This window comes from Hesperophylax consimilis, chromosome 11 (assembly GCF_061612785.1).
Source record: "Hesperophylax consimilis isolate HC1 chromosome 11, BYU_Hcon_1.0, whole genome shotgun sequence".
In the NCBI taxonomy this organism is placed as follows: domain Eukaryota; kingdom Metazoa; phylum Arthropoda; class Insecta; order Trichoptera; family Limnephilidae; genus Hesperophylax; species Hesperophylax consimilis.
In genome coordinates this window covers 563,822-579,123 of record NC_142846.1, presented here as the reverse complement: position 1 = coordinate 579,123, position 15,302 = coordinate 563,822, and the positions used below count along the sequence as shown (strand labels likewise).

Here is a 15,302-nt window from a genome sequence, read left to right as displayed (position 1 = left end):
TATTTGGTTTTCCCCTTTCTCAGCAAATATCTTGACCCAGTTAAATCTTCTCAAAAGTCCAGTCGACCCTCCCTATTCACAGGAGGACAGAATCTAAAGCGGATATCTGATGACTCTGATCATCAGTTCCTTGTGCACAGTCCCAGTGCAACACTGTGCATGTCTGAACTCGGAACTTAATGACCCGTTCGGGGAGATTAAAAATACCTGCATTTCGTTGCCAATAACATGAAAAATGCTTCAAGACATTTAATACAGAAGAACTGAAATGGATTGTTCATAATATACATTATGTAGTTCAAAATTTAGTACTGATTCTTACCCTAATGTAAGACCGTGACACACGGAAATCAGAGGATGGATGAAAGTACACTGAACGCTGTAGAAATGAGATCCCTGAGGCATATATATGGTAAAACAGAAATGTCAATGTGAAAAATCAATATAAAAATAAATAAAAAATGAATAAATTGATGACCACATTAGGACTTTATGGTGGCTTGAGTGAAATTTTCCATCTCCGGTGTAGAGGCGCCACTGGCCAATAGCCTGGACAAGAGTGTTGTCCGATCTCTGGTAGCGCTAACTCGTCCCGGCTATTCTGTGGCGCATCAAAGCAGCGAACCCATGCACCCTTCCTTCGGTGAACATCTGTGAGGCGCTGCATCGCCAGGGGAGGCCAAATAGGGCTCTGTATGCGTGGTTCATGACGCCTTGTGTGTATGTCGTCCATAGCTCGCTAGTGTATAAGCTCATACAGTATGTTTGGAAAAGTTGCTTATTCACCGGAGGACTGCACTTGTTGAATCTTTTAGAACATTATAGATACTAATTAAAAATACTGGTCTAAGGCAGTCAACTCTTAGATCAGCGACATCATCTGCAATTGGAAGGTTGAAAGAGCCTAAGCGAAATCCGAACACTAAGTTTGGTGATCGTGCATTCGGAGTATCCGGCCCCAAGGCTTGGAATAAACTTCCTATGGAATTGAGATGTATAACCAGCCCAACAGAATTTAGATCCAAACTAAAAACTCACTTTTTCAGACACTCATTTCCATAAATCCGTCATTCTATCCAAATATTTCTTTTTTTTCATTTTTTTATACCGTAATTGTTACATTATCTAGCGATTCCGTTCATTCAATTTTGCTATTGACTTGCCTACCAGTGGACAATGGACAATATCAGCGGGAACATAACAAGTTAATCGGTTTAATTGTTGGCAGATGAATCATCTAAATGCGTTTAAGATTGGCGATTGATTGATTTTATTCATTAATTTAATTCATTTAACATATAATATATCCAGCTAACAATAAATCCACCCTAATATAATAGAACTTCCTTCTTCTTCTGGCGTTAGTAAGATTAAATTGTTAATTTTAATTTTAGTTGTAAGTTGCCAAATATGTAAATACTCGTGTATATGTCGTTAAGATAGTAGTTATAGGCCTTAGTCGTAAGTCACTAGATATAAGTCTTAGAGATAAGTCAGTAGTTCTAGTATTAAATATTTAAGAAATATATTTGTACAGCGCCCTTGAGGTGATTTCTCACGAAAACGGCGCTATATAAATTAGCCAAATATTATTATTATTATTAATTAGGCAATCCAAGGAATGGAAAGTTCATTCACCAAATTAAGAACTATTCCAAATCATCTTATTGTACCGACATATTTATATTACATTCTTGCCTTGAACAGTTTAAGTGCTGAACATATTTTTATAACAGTCGCTTAGGTTTATCCCTATTAGTTACAATAGTTTTTAATGCTAGCGCCTTCACTCTATATTCTTATTTACGTGCCTCTCTTTCAAACAATCTTCATTAATCTTCTTCTTCTTTTTGAACATTGATAACACATTGAGACGTCATTTATTTTAGAAGTGAAAAATGACTTTATTAGCTGATTCTCTAAGAAACACCCGCTATCACAATGGGTTCCCTTTAAATAAACGACGCAAGATACACAATATTTCCGACAAAATTAACAGTGGCTTTTTCTGAGCTCAAATGATGACAGGACTTTTCAAATGACGACCCGCCACTCTAATTCGTAAAATTTTCCTACACAGCGCAAACATCATTCGTTTGAAACGATTTGTACTGTGAAATAACGTAAAGTGATATTTTCTATTGCCACATTCAACTCAAAATTAAATAGGCACTTTCTGTTCCAACCAGCTACCATAAACCTATTTTTTAATTAAAATATTTTAGTTGTGATTAACGTGCATATATTTATTTCCTCAATTAATCTGTGTTCGTTCAAAGACCAGGAGGTCTACTAAAACGGACGATCGATAAATCCCTATGTCAATTCGATATTGACAAAATCCGACATCTATAATCAATTAGCGATATTTGCGAGCACGGCCAGAATACGACTCCGACAAAGCCACCACTTTTATCGCGGCCTCCAAGGTGTCGGAAAAGCTGTCAATATGCACGACCTTTTGGACGTTCGCTATACTAAATTACTGGCTTAATTACGAATAGAGTTGAACTTAGGAAGCTATTAGAATTGAAAGAAGTCATAAACGCGATGAATCCGTTCGGGCCAATGACGCTGAATTGGTTCGGGTCTGGAAAAACGAAAGTCATTCACACAACATGTTGTCTATTAATTATCGATTTGCAAAATATCTGGCTTATTAATGAATAATAGTTAAATAACTAAGCTCTTAGATCTGAAATAAATCATATACACGATTCATAGACTGAATTGATTCCATTCCATATGTTATGACTAGAGACCGGATTATATGCATTTGCATATTTGCATATGCAAATGCATATTTAGACCCTTTTCAGGGGTAGTTGCATATTTTAGCAAATAATTTGAGATCTTGCATATTTACGCTTGATATCGTTCAGATGCCTCACATAGCGACACTATAGACGTCAGATAGCAAGGCGCGCGGCCAGCGAAGAACTGATAACTGATCTTACTGATCGCTACGGCCGGCGGCCGGAGCGGGGGGGAACCTCTCTCATCTTCGCCTGCGCTCACGCCTACTCAGCTTAATTCGGCTAATTGCCGAAAACAATTTATTCATTCGTATGAGGGGTGATTTGGTATATTTTTATGGTAATTCAGTGAATTGCGAATTTTGTTTTTGACTGGTCGCACGCGCTGTTCTTTAGAGTTTCGTCTAGTGTTTTGTTTGTTTGCACGAAGTTGTATATTGTGAAAGTGAACCATGCCCCCTGATAAAAAAGTGCCCATACGTGGATAGCTGAATATCCTGGAATATTTACATACGACGGAAAAGTTTTATACTGCCGAGTTTGCGAGAAAAACATTTCTAGCACAAAAAAGTTCCAAATAGTCCAGCATGTCAAAACCAGTGTTCATATCGCAGGAGTGCAGAAGAAGGGCCCACGACAACAAGTTTTTACAGTGGCAAGTAGCAGTAACAGTGAAGTAACCTCCAAAGGTAAACAACAAAATCACTTTAGCATGGATCTATGTGAAGTATTTCTTGCAAGCAATATCCCTGTATACAAACTGACAAATCCTGCCTTGAAGGATTTTCTCAGAAAATATTGCATAAATCAAAATATACCGGATGAATCTACTTTACGTAAAAATGACATACCATCAATTTATCTACATGTGCTGGAAGAAATACGCAATGCACTCAAGGATAACATCATATGGATTTCAGCTGACGAAACCACCGACACTTGCGGCCGTTACATTGCAAATTTGATTTTTGGTGCATTAAAACTTGAACCTTCACCTTCCTATTTGGTGGCCTGCAGAGAACTTGAAAAGGCAAATCATTCTACGATCGCCAGATTTGTGAATGAGGGTATAAAAAAAATATTTCCTGAATCTCCTGATGAAAATGTGTATGTGTTGCTCTCAGATGCTGCCCCCTATATGATCAAAGCAGGCAAAGCCCTCCAAGTATTTTATCCCAATTTGATTCATGTGACGTGTTTTGTTCACGGAATTCACAGACTCGCCGAAGAAGTGAGATCCACGTTTGCGAATGTAAATAACCTGATTTCATCAGCAAAGAAAGTGTTTCTTAAGGCGCCTGCTCGTATAAAGGCCTACAAAGAAAAACTGCCAAATATCCCTTTACCTCCTGAGCCAGTAATAACACGTTGGGGTAGATGGATCGAAGCTGCGATGTTTTACCATGAACATTTTGAAGCCATCAAGGGTGTTATCAATGACTTCGATAGTGCAGAGGCTTTGGCAGTTTTCCAGTGCAAAGAATCGTTTGACGACGCCAGTATTAAAAAAAACCTAGCTATGATTACCACTCATTTCGCCTACATACCTGCAAGTATAAAAACGCTTGAAACTCATGGATTGGCGTTGAATGCATCTATTCAGGTTATGAAGGAAATTCGCCTTATGAATTCCTCGTTGCCAAAGCTATTCCCGAGTAAACTCAAAGAAAAATTTGAAAATATACTGAATAATAACCCAGGGTTTGAACCTTTGTGCCAAATTGATAACTTCATCGACGGGGCAGGTGAAATTTTGCCCGGAACAATAAGTTCAAAAATCGCACCCAAATTTAAATTCTGTCCAGCCACATCAGTAGACGAAGAACGTTCCTTTTCCGCTTACAAAAATATATTAAGCGATCGTAGACACAATTTGTCTACAGAACATTTAGAACAGTACTTAGTCATATACGTTTTTAAAGATAAATTCCTAATTTTATTGTTATATACATTTTATAATTGATATTTTCGAAAATATAATTGTTATCCTTGAGAACTAATAGCTTACTTAAATAAAAAAAATATGTAAAAATACGACTTCCTGTATTATTTCATGTTGCATATTTTGACCCTTTTTATGGATTTTCGTGCATATTTTAGCTATTTTTATTGCATATTTGCATGCATACTTTGAGCTATTTTTGTTGCATATAATCCGGTCTCTAGTTATGACTTATGTTCTCAAGAACTAATTAACTCCCTTTTTAGTAAAAAAATTACATGCGGATTGCCAATGTGTATTAAAGTTTATTTAGTTTCAATTTGACATTGTCAATTTATTTTTCAACTACTACTTACGTTGCCGTCTGTCGTTGATAGGAATGCCAATTCATAAAGAGATGCGCCAGTGTTGGCAGTGTATATCGATTCTGATTTATTGCGTTATCAACTTCGGTCTGGATATCAATCATCACCACCGTATAACAGGAAATCAGTATAACATCATAGTTAGTTACGCCTTTCGAGCCGATATTGACATCTGACAATAAGCCTACTTTTATGCAACCGTACAGCTAACTATATGTAAATAATGAGGAAGTTGGCGGAATTCATAAAAGCAACGAAATCAACAAAGCTGTCATTGTAAATGTACTATTTCTTTTGCAAAGTTAGAAATAAGCCCCTCAGTCTCGGTGCAAACTGGAAAAGCGTGCTGGATAATAGAACTCTGTTATTGAATGTTCAGTTGTTGCAGCTTCGTATAGGATAGTCATAACATCCAATGGGAAATAGAATCGCAGCTTTAGAACAACAACAGACTTTAGAGGGAAGAAACGGCTACCATTTCGCACAGCTGCACAAAGATCCGAATATAAACTTTTGCTGAACAAAAATAATTATGATAATAAGAAATTGAGGTGTTGATTTCTTCGGTTAGAGTCATCAACATAATTATATAAAAATGTAGATCTGGAGGTAAAGCACGAACGATCGATAAATCCCTATATCAATAAAATATTGACTAAATTCAGTCTAACCTACGGTCAGTTAGCGATATTTGCGAGTACGGTCAACGATTGATAAGAAATGTTACGACGTGTGAAATTTAATGGAAATTAGGTTTTGTAGGATTTAAATTTTGTATTTTCTATTGGAACGAATTTTGACATGCACTCTGTTGATATAATGGATTGTGTCAAGAGTTAAAAATGGTCTGTAATCTATTAATAACAGACTGAAACCGTAATATAATTGTAACAATGATACATACTAGGGAACCTTGTTCTAGTGGTAGGAATATGAAAGTGAATCAATATGAATATGTCAAGGCTATCCAACTGACAATTTACATTTTACATAAAAATATAGCACTTCACTTAACTTCAGCAATTTCAGTGAATGTAATTAAAATCATCAAATCTATTGATTCTAAAAGAATTCCTAGTGTGCGTATTTCTTAGAAACGCTTTTTATTACAAGGCGTTAACAATTGCAGTATTACTAAAATCACTATCCGTTGGGTAATCAGTTTCTCATTTGCCGCTCAAAGAAAACTCATATTTTTTCCTGGCGCTAACTACAAAATAATACGTTTCACGAAGTTGAATAAAAACCGGCTGCGGAAGCCATCAAGACCCTACTTGTCAAGGGAACATGCTCGGAAAACTCTGAACTTCACAAAAAATTAAGGGGCGGCGCTAAAATCACAATTTATAGGCCGAATCACCCCTATCCCTTCTGCCCACCCTGACTAGTAAATAATCAACCGGACTGGTTGCCCGCCCCTTCCCTGTCAAGGCCAATCATCGACTCTCGACCCCTGGTCCGCTCTCACAGTTTTAAGCGATGGATCGAAATCCTGAAAGTCCCGGATAACTGGACGTCACTTTGAAACTGGAACATGGAAGCAATTAGCTGGGATTTACAGCTGAACCTTTTTACAGATTTATGTTTTAAAATATCGTGTGACGGCTAGTACGTAATACATAGAAAACGTAATCGAAGCTAAATGATAAAAAACACGTATGTAAACTAGTTTTAACAATAACAGATTGTAGAAGTTAATAAATAACATGTGTACACCAAAGAATTAAAAATACTGAAGACAGCAATATCAAATGAACTTGCAAGAGGTGACAGTATAGTGTTATGTTACTTTGGTACAACTAGAAAAGCTTGATAACAAATACTAAAGACAACAATATCAAATGAACTTTCAAGAGGTGACAGTATAGCGATATGTTGCTTTGGTATAACTAGAAAAAGTTGATAGCAAATAGAGCAAAATAGAAATGCAAAAATGACATGGGGAAATGCGTCAAGAGACAATATTGTTAAAACAGTCTGTAAGTTTAGTTCAAAATGGCAATGGTTATTGATCAGTACAACAGTAGTAGTTCTGTTGATTGACGCATTCTGCAGAAGTCTTCACTTTCGAAGCATAAACAAATTTTAAAAAATTATCCCCACAAGTATGTCAGACCGATAACTTAATACAAAAAGTCAGTAACAAATGTTTAAAATTGAAAATTGATTAGGAAACTGATTATTAAAATGTAATAGCAATATTAAGGGAACATTTTGTACAAAATAAAGTTTAAGTTCTGTTTTATGTTTTACATCTGAAAAACACAAAACAGTAATTAACATCATTAAGTTTATATATTTAATGTCAACGGAATTAACGCACCATATGCAATAAACCATACAGTTAGATAAATCCGCCACATCCGCGTATCTATTATCACTAACTTCGTGTATTTTAGGTACAAGTGAGTGTTTGAAATGCTGTCTTGGTGTTCCTACATAATATAAACAAGATTTTGCAATAAACAAGAGTAGCAGATATATGAAATTCAACCAGGTTAAGTAAATCCGGAAACTGTAACTGTAGAAGGTAATTATTGCGACTCACAGAGTTGGGTCCTAGAATCGCAGTCAATGACAGGTTGTACCTTCTGTCTTCCACAGTTTGAGATAATTTTGGCTGTTTTCTCCTCCCGTGCTAAGTGGGTCAGTGGATTTATTCCACTGACCGCCGATATATCCTTCGTCCTTCGAGTCTGCTGCTGAAGTGTACCCAGTCGGCAGATTCTATTGGGGATATATTTATTATAACAGGTATCTACATTTTGAGATCTGTATCCTGACATGAATGGTAGAGTGATCGGAATCTACCGTAGAACAAGCGATAAGTACATGCTCCTATTAATGACCAATATGATTTATTCAGTGAATTTCCAATAATAATTTTAAAAAAAATTGAACTGAATTATAACTGCTCCCAATGTAGGTACAGGGGAGCTATGCAGGCGTAATAAATTGTAATAAACTTATTATCATCAAATCTTCCAATTGCACTTTTAAGTAAAAGAACTATTCGTACATTTATTGATAACATTGTTTGGTTATTGTGATTGTAACGGACGTACTGCTCCGGGATCGGACGCGGTCGCCCATGTTAAGATCGCCCATGATCTACATCAGTGCTCGGCAACCGGTGTGCCGTGGCACACTGGTGTGCCGTGAGCCGGACACAGGTGTGCCGCGGTCAAATTCAATGTATTTGACATTTTACAATATATCATTACGTATTTAATACACAATGACAAAATATTTTTTCATAATATTGTCTTTTATTGATTGCCTGCCGATACTGTTAAAAGACGTATTCACAATATACAGGGTGTATCGGCACGTACCCGACAAACTTTAACCAGCTATTCCTTAGCATATTTGGAGTAAAAAATCTTATCTGCACTTTGCTGTCCGGTAACGTTTTTTTTTTTTAATAAAAAATTTATTATTCATATTTTCACCACATGTCACCACTGTTTTATCCTTTGTCAAAGTTTGAAAACCCATCTGGCGAATATTTTATTCGAATTCCATTGAATAATGCACGTGTATACCTATATTGGCGCACACTTACAATCACAACGAAATGGCACGGCACCATTCGTCTCATTTTTAACTATTATTATTTAGTGTGTGCGAAAGAGCGAAGACGCTTTTTAACATACTTGCTTATAACAGCTGTTGAACACGAAACGCAATGCCAATGACAGTGATGTAGTGTGGAAATTTTATTTTTTTTGTTTTTAATTGAAAAAAAATGCTACCGGACAGCGAAGTGCCCATAACATTTTTTACTCCAAATGTGCTAAGGAATAGCTGGTTAAAGTTTGTCGGGTTAGTGCCGATACACCCTGTATTATGAACACTGATTAGAAAACTGTTATTGGCTGAAAAATTTGCGCTTCAGATCGACGAAACAACCGATATTAAATATAAAACACAGTTGATAGCTCTTGTACGTTTCGTTGACGAGTACTTTAGAACATTATTTATATTGTAAGGAGGTTCAAAACGAACTACCGGTGAAGAAATTTTTCAAGTAACCGATGATTTCTTCAAAATATATAATTTAAATGGAGCAATTGCATTGCTGTTTGCACGGATGGCGCTGCGGCAATGACGGGTAGTAAAGAGGGTTTTGTCTCTTGTGTAAAACAAAAAAATCCAACGTTACAATTTACACACTGCTGCATACATTGCGAAGCATTGATTGTCAAAAATTTACCAGAGGAACTTTTGAACACGATGAATGAATGCATTAAAATTGTAAACATAATTAAATCAAGAGCCCTAAACTCGCGAATCTTTGGAATACTCTGTGCAGAAATGGAAGCCGAATATGAATCCTTATTGTTATACTGAAATTCGTTGGCTATCCCGAGGCAAAGTTTTGGCTAGATTGTTTGAGCTTCGTCACGAGGTGCGTGAGTTTCTTTTAAATCAAAATATGCCCGAACTATATCAGCACCTCGATGATAATTACTGGATAGCCAAACTTGCATACTTGGCTGATATATTCGAGCATTTGAATGAACTTAATAACGAACTATGGCAGAAAGAGTTGCAAAAAGATGTTTGGAAATGTAACAAAGGACCAACCACACTACAATTGAAAACAAACAATTAACTGTGGATCTGGCCCAACAACATTTAAGTATGCATCAGCAGAAATTTGGTCAGTATTTTTATTCCATTAATACGGAACAATACGATTGGATTCAAAATCCTTTTGCAACCAATGCAATAAATTCTACAGAAGCACTGCCTCTGCAAATTCGAGAGGAATTTACAGATTTAAATAATGACATGACATTAAAACTTCACTTCTCCGAAGATCCATTAGATGTTTTCTGGATTTACGTTAAAAAAGAATATCCTTGCATTTCCGTCAAAGCATTCCATTTTTAACGACATATTTATGTGAGCAATTTTTTTCAACGCTTGTATTATTTAAAAATGATAAGCGGTCATTTTCAAAAGGTCTTGACAAAGAACTTTGGGTTGCGCTGTCAAAAATCGAGCCGAATATAAAACTTTTGTGTTCATTGAAACAAGCGCAGGTTAATTTAACAATTAATTGATCATTAATTTATTATTATTTTTATAATAATTGTTAAAATTGCGTTAAAATAAATATGTTATAGTTATATGCACGTATGTATACTTTTCAAATAAAAAACAAGAAATTATTGTAAAATTTGTGTATCAATTTAATACCTATATATTTTAGCTTCCGGTGTGCCGCGGAATTCTAGGAAAAAAATTGGTGTGTCGTATATGAGAACAGGTTGCGGAGCACTGATCTACATCATCTATTTAAAAAATATAAATAAAAATTCATGTTAAATATACTGCCGAAATGTTAAATTGTATGTAAAATTATGTAAGAATGTAATGTAAAATGTAAAAACAATAAACGAAACGTCGGAGCTTGGCTAGAGGTATAAGGGCAGAGAAGTATTGTGAGAGCTGGTAAAATCATAATCATATTTAATTCGGGCACGATTGTTAGAACCGTGCCAAAACGTAGTGGGAAGCCGTGCCGTGCGCCATGCGCCGTCATAGCGTCACAAATGACCGGTGGTACGCCGTCATTACGTCCCACGGGCACGGTTCTGAGGATCGTGCCCTAACAAAGGAAGGCCGTGGTCACGTTCGACCACGGCCCGAAACTACCGGCCGAGCGGCGGTAGACGGCCCGGCGGGGCGCCGCGATAGCGTCGCTACACGGCTCACGGATTCCAGGAATCAAAGAGAAAGTGGGCCCGTGTGAGCGTCCGCGCGCCCGCCGGTGGCCTATAAAACGTGCAACGTGCTGGACCACGGATTGCCTACCCCTTCGGACCAGACTTGGAATCAGCATCAAGAACAAGCGACAAGAAATCGGACCAGCTCTACAGCGGCTACAGAGACGCCCCGCTCTACCCCTCCACGCCACTGAAGGAAGACATCTCACGCCTCCACAGATTGGGATCACCGGCCCCATTTACAGTCTTGTGTGTCACACGATTACGTCTGATACAGTGATGTCGTGTCGTAAGTTATATATAATTTTAAGTTATTTGATAGTTGTTAATATTTTCGAGAGAGCAAAGAAATTTTAATTTATTCGAACTAAATTTGTATAAGAAATTATAACTTTTCTTGAACGAGCATTGTAAAGCGCAAAATGGCTGTTAAAATAACCACATATATATTTAACTATATCTATTATACCTATATACCATAATTCCATCATGTTTCTACCATTTCTCTCTAATAAATCATAAATAATATCCATTATTCCGATTTGACACCTCGTAGCAGGAACCACGATCATGCGAACTCTAGCGGGATAAAAACGTAGTATCCAAAACCGCGACCATCTTGAACCGGAAACAGAAAGTAACAAACAAATGTAAAGACTTCCTTATAAGTAGAGATGGCAAAATTTAGTTTTAACTAAAAACGCGAAAAAATATTTATGGTTCGAAAATAGGGCATTTATAAGTTTTCTTTGCGTTTCAAGGCATTTGAAAGTGTTTCCAGTGATTTCTATTTGGCGAATTAACGCGAAAAACGTGATTTTGACCGTATTTCAGCTAAATTATTCTATTTAGCGAAATAGGCGCGAATTAAACTGAATAAACTGGACAAATTGTGCGTGAAGGTAAAGTGTGTGACTTGGTGCAAATGTTGATGGCAATGAAAGTGACAAACTCTGCCTTTGCTGGGCCAGCCCTACAGACAATTTGGGCCCCTGTAAATAGTGTTGATGCAGAGCGTTTTTTCAGTCACTACAATTTAGTACTGACTGACAAGAGTACGAGAATGAAGGAGCCCACTATTGAAACGTGCGTAATGCTATCATTCAATCAGTAAAGTGCCTTTTCCATTGTTTTTTGTATTTACCTGTATTTCAAATATGCCTACTTTATTTCATTTTTGGAAGCCTGTCCTACCTCTTTTTTCAATTTTGTTACTATTTTATGTGTAAATATTTAATATTTTTAATTTATACTGTACGCTGAATTTAAACGCTTTCCGAGAATATAGCGTATTTCAGAAGTCAAAGAACCATGCAAATTGGAGAAGCTGATACAGTAATATTTAGTCCAGTACAACTAAAGAAGAATTGAGAAAAATGCATAAGGAAGGTAGTTTCATGTGAATGTGCTGGGAAAAGTATTATGCCTACTTTATTTCATTTTTGGAAGCCTTTCCTACGATTTTTTATAATTTTGTTACTATTTTATGTGTAAATATTTAATATTTTTGTACTGTAGTCTAAAATTGCTTTTTGACATTACACAAATGGTGCGAAATAAATTACGCCTATTGATGTTAATCGCAATCTGCATTTATTGTGTTTGTGTTCGACCCGTACTTATTAATTTAATATTAAAATTAATTATTTATAATCTTTCACATGGAAATACTTGCAAATGAAGGTTAAACATATATTTTACCAAAAATATGCGCTAAAAACATTCAGGAAATACATTTTTTTCTATTTTGCTACAAAACGCTAAATTATGCCTCAAAATGCTATAAAACGCAAAATTTCCAATTGTTAATGCTAAAAAATCTGAAAATTAATGCTAAATTTTGCCATCTCTACTTATAAGCCACAAGTAATAAGTGATATGTTTTTTTTATTTTTATTTAATTAAAATCAAATTTAATAATATAATAATTAAGTTCTGCAAGTATTTTTTGGTTTTTGTTATTGTTACAGCTGTTTTGGCTTTCAAGGCCATTTTCAAACTTTGGTTTTAGCCACCTTTAGATAACTTATTTATATGATTGGAACGTGATAGGAATAGATTAAATGATAGGAATAGGAAGTGATAGGAATAGATTAAATGTATACATTAAGTTGTTAAGCGTCCTTGAGATGATTTTCCCACAAAAACGGCGCTATACAAATAATCCAATCATTATTTTTATAGATGTAATACCCGATCATGATAATAATAAAAATATTATAAATTCTTTAAATTAAAACGTGGTATCTTCCGCTATCTAGAATTAAGATAACGCGAACATGCAAAATATTTAGATAATCAATAAATATTTTTTTAATTAGTTAAAATTATCTCAAATGTGAATATTGTAATTCCGCATTATTGGTAAATGCACATATGTACAACTTATCCCTCGAGTGGAAACAACACATAGCAAAGCTAATAGCTTATGTTAATAGTTTTAAAATGCCGTAGACAAGCGTTTTTCCCTCTGAGAAATAAAAAAAAATATTACAAAAATTACAGACCCTTCCATTATATATATATAATAAATATATTCCCACGGGCTGCTGGAGTGTTCAGTGAGTTACATTCGCCGTGGACCGGTTAATTGTAATGATGCAACGTAAATTATTTTCTTAAAACTGCTTTGATAGTATTAGTTCAAGTGGTTTTAATGACATCATAAACTGCAGATTTTCTTTCACGACCTGGCATTAAAGAATCTAATAAAAACAAAGCTGAACAAATATCGTTCGAGTAAAAAGTCAATATTTCTACAATGGATAATGTATTAAAAGCATTGTATCTTATTGACATATTCCACATATTGACATAATCAGCATCAGCAGCCGTGGCCGAGCGGTTAAGGCGTCTGACTAGAAATCAGATTCCCTCTGGGAGCGTAGGTTCGAGTCCTACCGGCTGCGGAATATTTTATTTAAACTTATTTTTATCTTACATTTATTTGTGAAAAATCATACGTTTAGACTGCCTGACATCCAAATTCAAAGTTTCGGATTAATCAATTAATTTCATTAATAATTAATTACTGTTATTTTTTGTTTGTTAGAGCTTCATTTTATATAATTTAAAGTATTAAAAATAAAATAATATGTATTATAATTTTATGTTCAATTCATAAATCATAGAAATGTGACAAAAATACCATATTAGTCCCCAGCACAGGCTTTTCCTTTTTGATTTTTTTTTAATTAATATTACCTAATGTTTTTATTTTATTTGGATTTACGCCAAGTTGGGCTATTACAGAGATTGTAAGAACAGAATATACCTAGAAGTTTTTAAAGCATGAAACAACGTTAAGCTGATAAACGAAATATGAAACAATAATAGTAAAACATGTAACATTCTACTATTTCAATTGATTATCTTATGTATTACTTGCGTCTCTATATGTGTATCTTGTGTTTCTATTTGAGTTTCTTTTGTCTCTTACTCTATTGAACTAATTGTCTTTCATATAAGAAAAATGAAATGTAACAGTTACTAATACTATATTATTTTCATGAGCTGCTTCTCGGAGTGACCTAGCGGTAGCTGTCACACTTCTCCAAGTGACCTGGCGGTAACTGTCACACTTCTCCAAGTGACCTGGCGGTAACTGTCACACTTCTCCATGTGACCTGGCGGTAATTGTCACACTTCACCAAGTGACCTGGCAGTAACTGTCACACTTCTCCAAGTGACCTGGCGGTAACTGTCACACTTCTCCAAGTGACCTGGCGGTAAATGTCACACTTCTCCAAGTGACCTGGAGGTAACTGTCACACTTCTTCAAGTGACCTGGCGCTAACTGTCACACTTCTCCAAGTGACCTTTCGGTAACTGTCACACTTCTCAAAGTGACCTGGCGGTAAATGTCACAACCGTTTTTTTTTAAGAGAGAATCGTCATGAGCTCTTTACTCTCTAAATCTGTAAATAGGATTTAATTAAATTAAATTAATTACCGGTTGTGCCCCGCCCTTAATAATAATAATAACGTAACATTCATACAGTGCAGTTTAGGGTTATTTCACTTTCACGCGATGATGTTCCGATGCTCTGTAGGGAACCCGCTTGCACAGCGCGGATGTAAACTGTGCACCCTAAAGTTTAAATTTGGAATTCAATACTTCGTTTGTGTGAAAGCACTATGAAACAATACATGATCTAGAATCGAACTCGGGACAACTGCTTGGAAGGAGACTATGCTGACCATTACAGAATACATGAAAATAAAAGAATATTTATGCATAAAGCACACTATACAAAAATATACAATCACAAAACACATATTAAAGAAGGTGTTGAAAGAAATTCATTATGATATCGATTAAGTGATAAAAAAAGAATTTTACAAATAATAAATGTAAACATGTAAAAGACATAAACCAAAATAGAAGAAATACGAATTGTATAAGTAATAAAAATCCGTTACGAGTATAAAAAACATCAAAGAATATTATAAAATAGACGTTATAAAAATGTATAAATAAAAAAATTAAGCTATGTAAATA

General features: G+C 35.4%; 1 non-coding gene across 1 annotated transcript; it reads left to right on the top strand.

Annotated features, from left to right (window-relative positions):
* The first annotated feature begins 13,628 nt into the window (after positions 1–13,628).
* TRNAS-AGA (transfer RNA serine (anticodon AGA)) lies at positions 13,629–13,710 on the top strand. Its single transcript has one exon. It is a non-coding gene; the product is annotated as a tRNA-Ser (tRNA).
* The last annotated feature ends 1,592 nt before the right edge of the window (positions 13,711–15,302 follow it).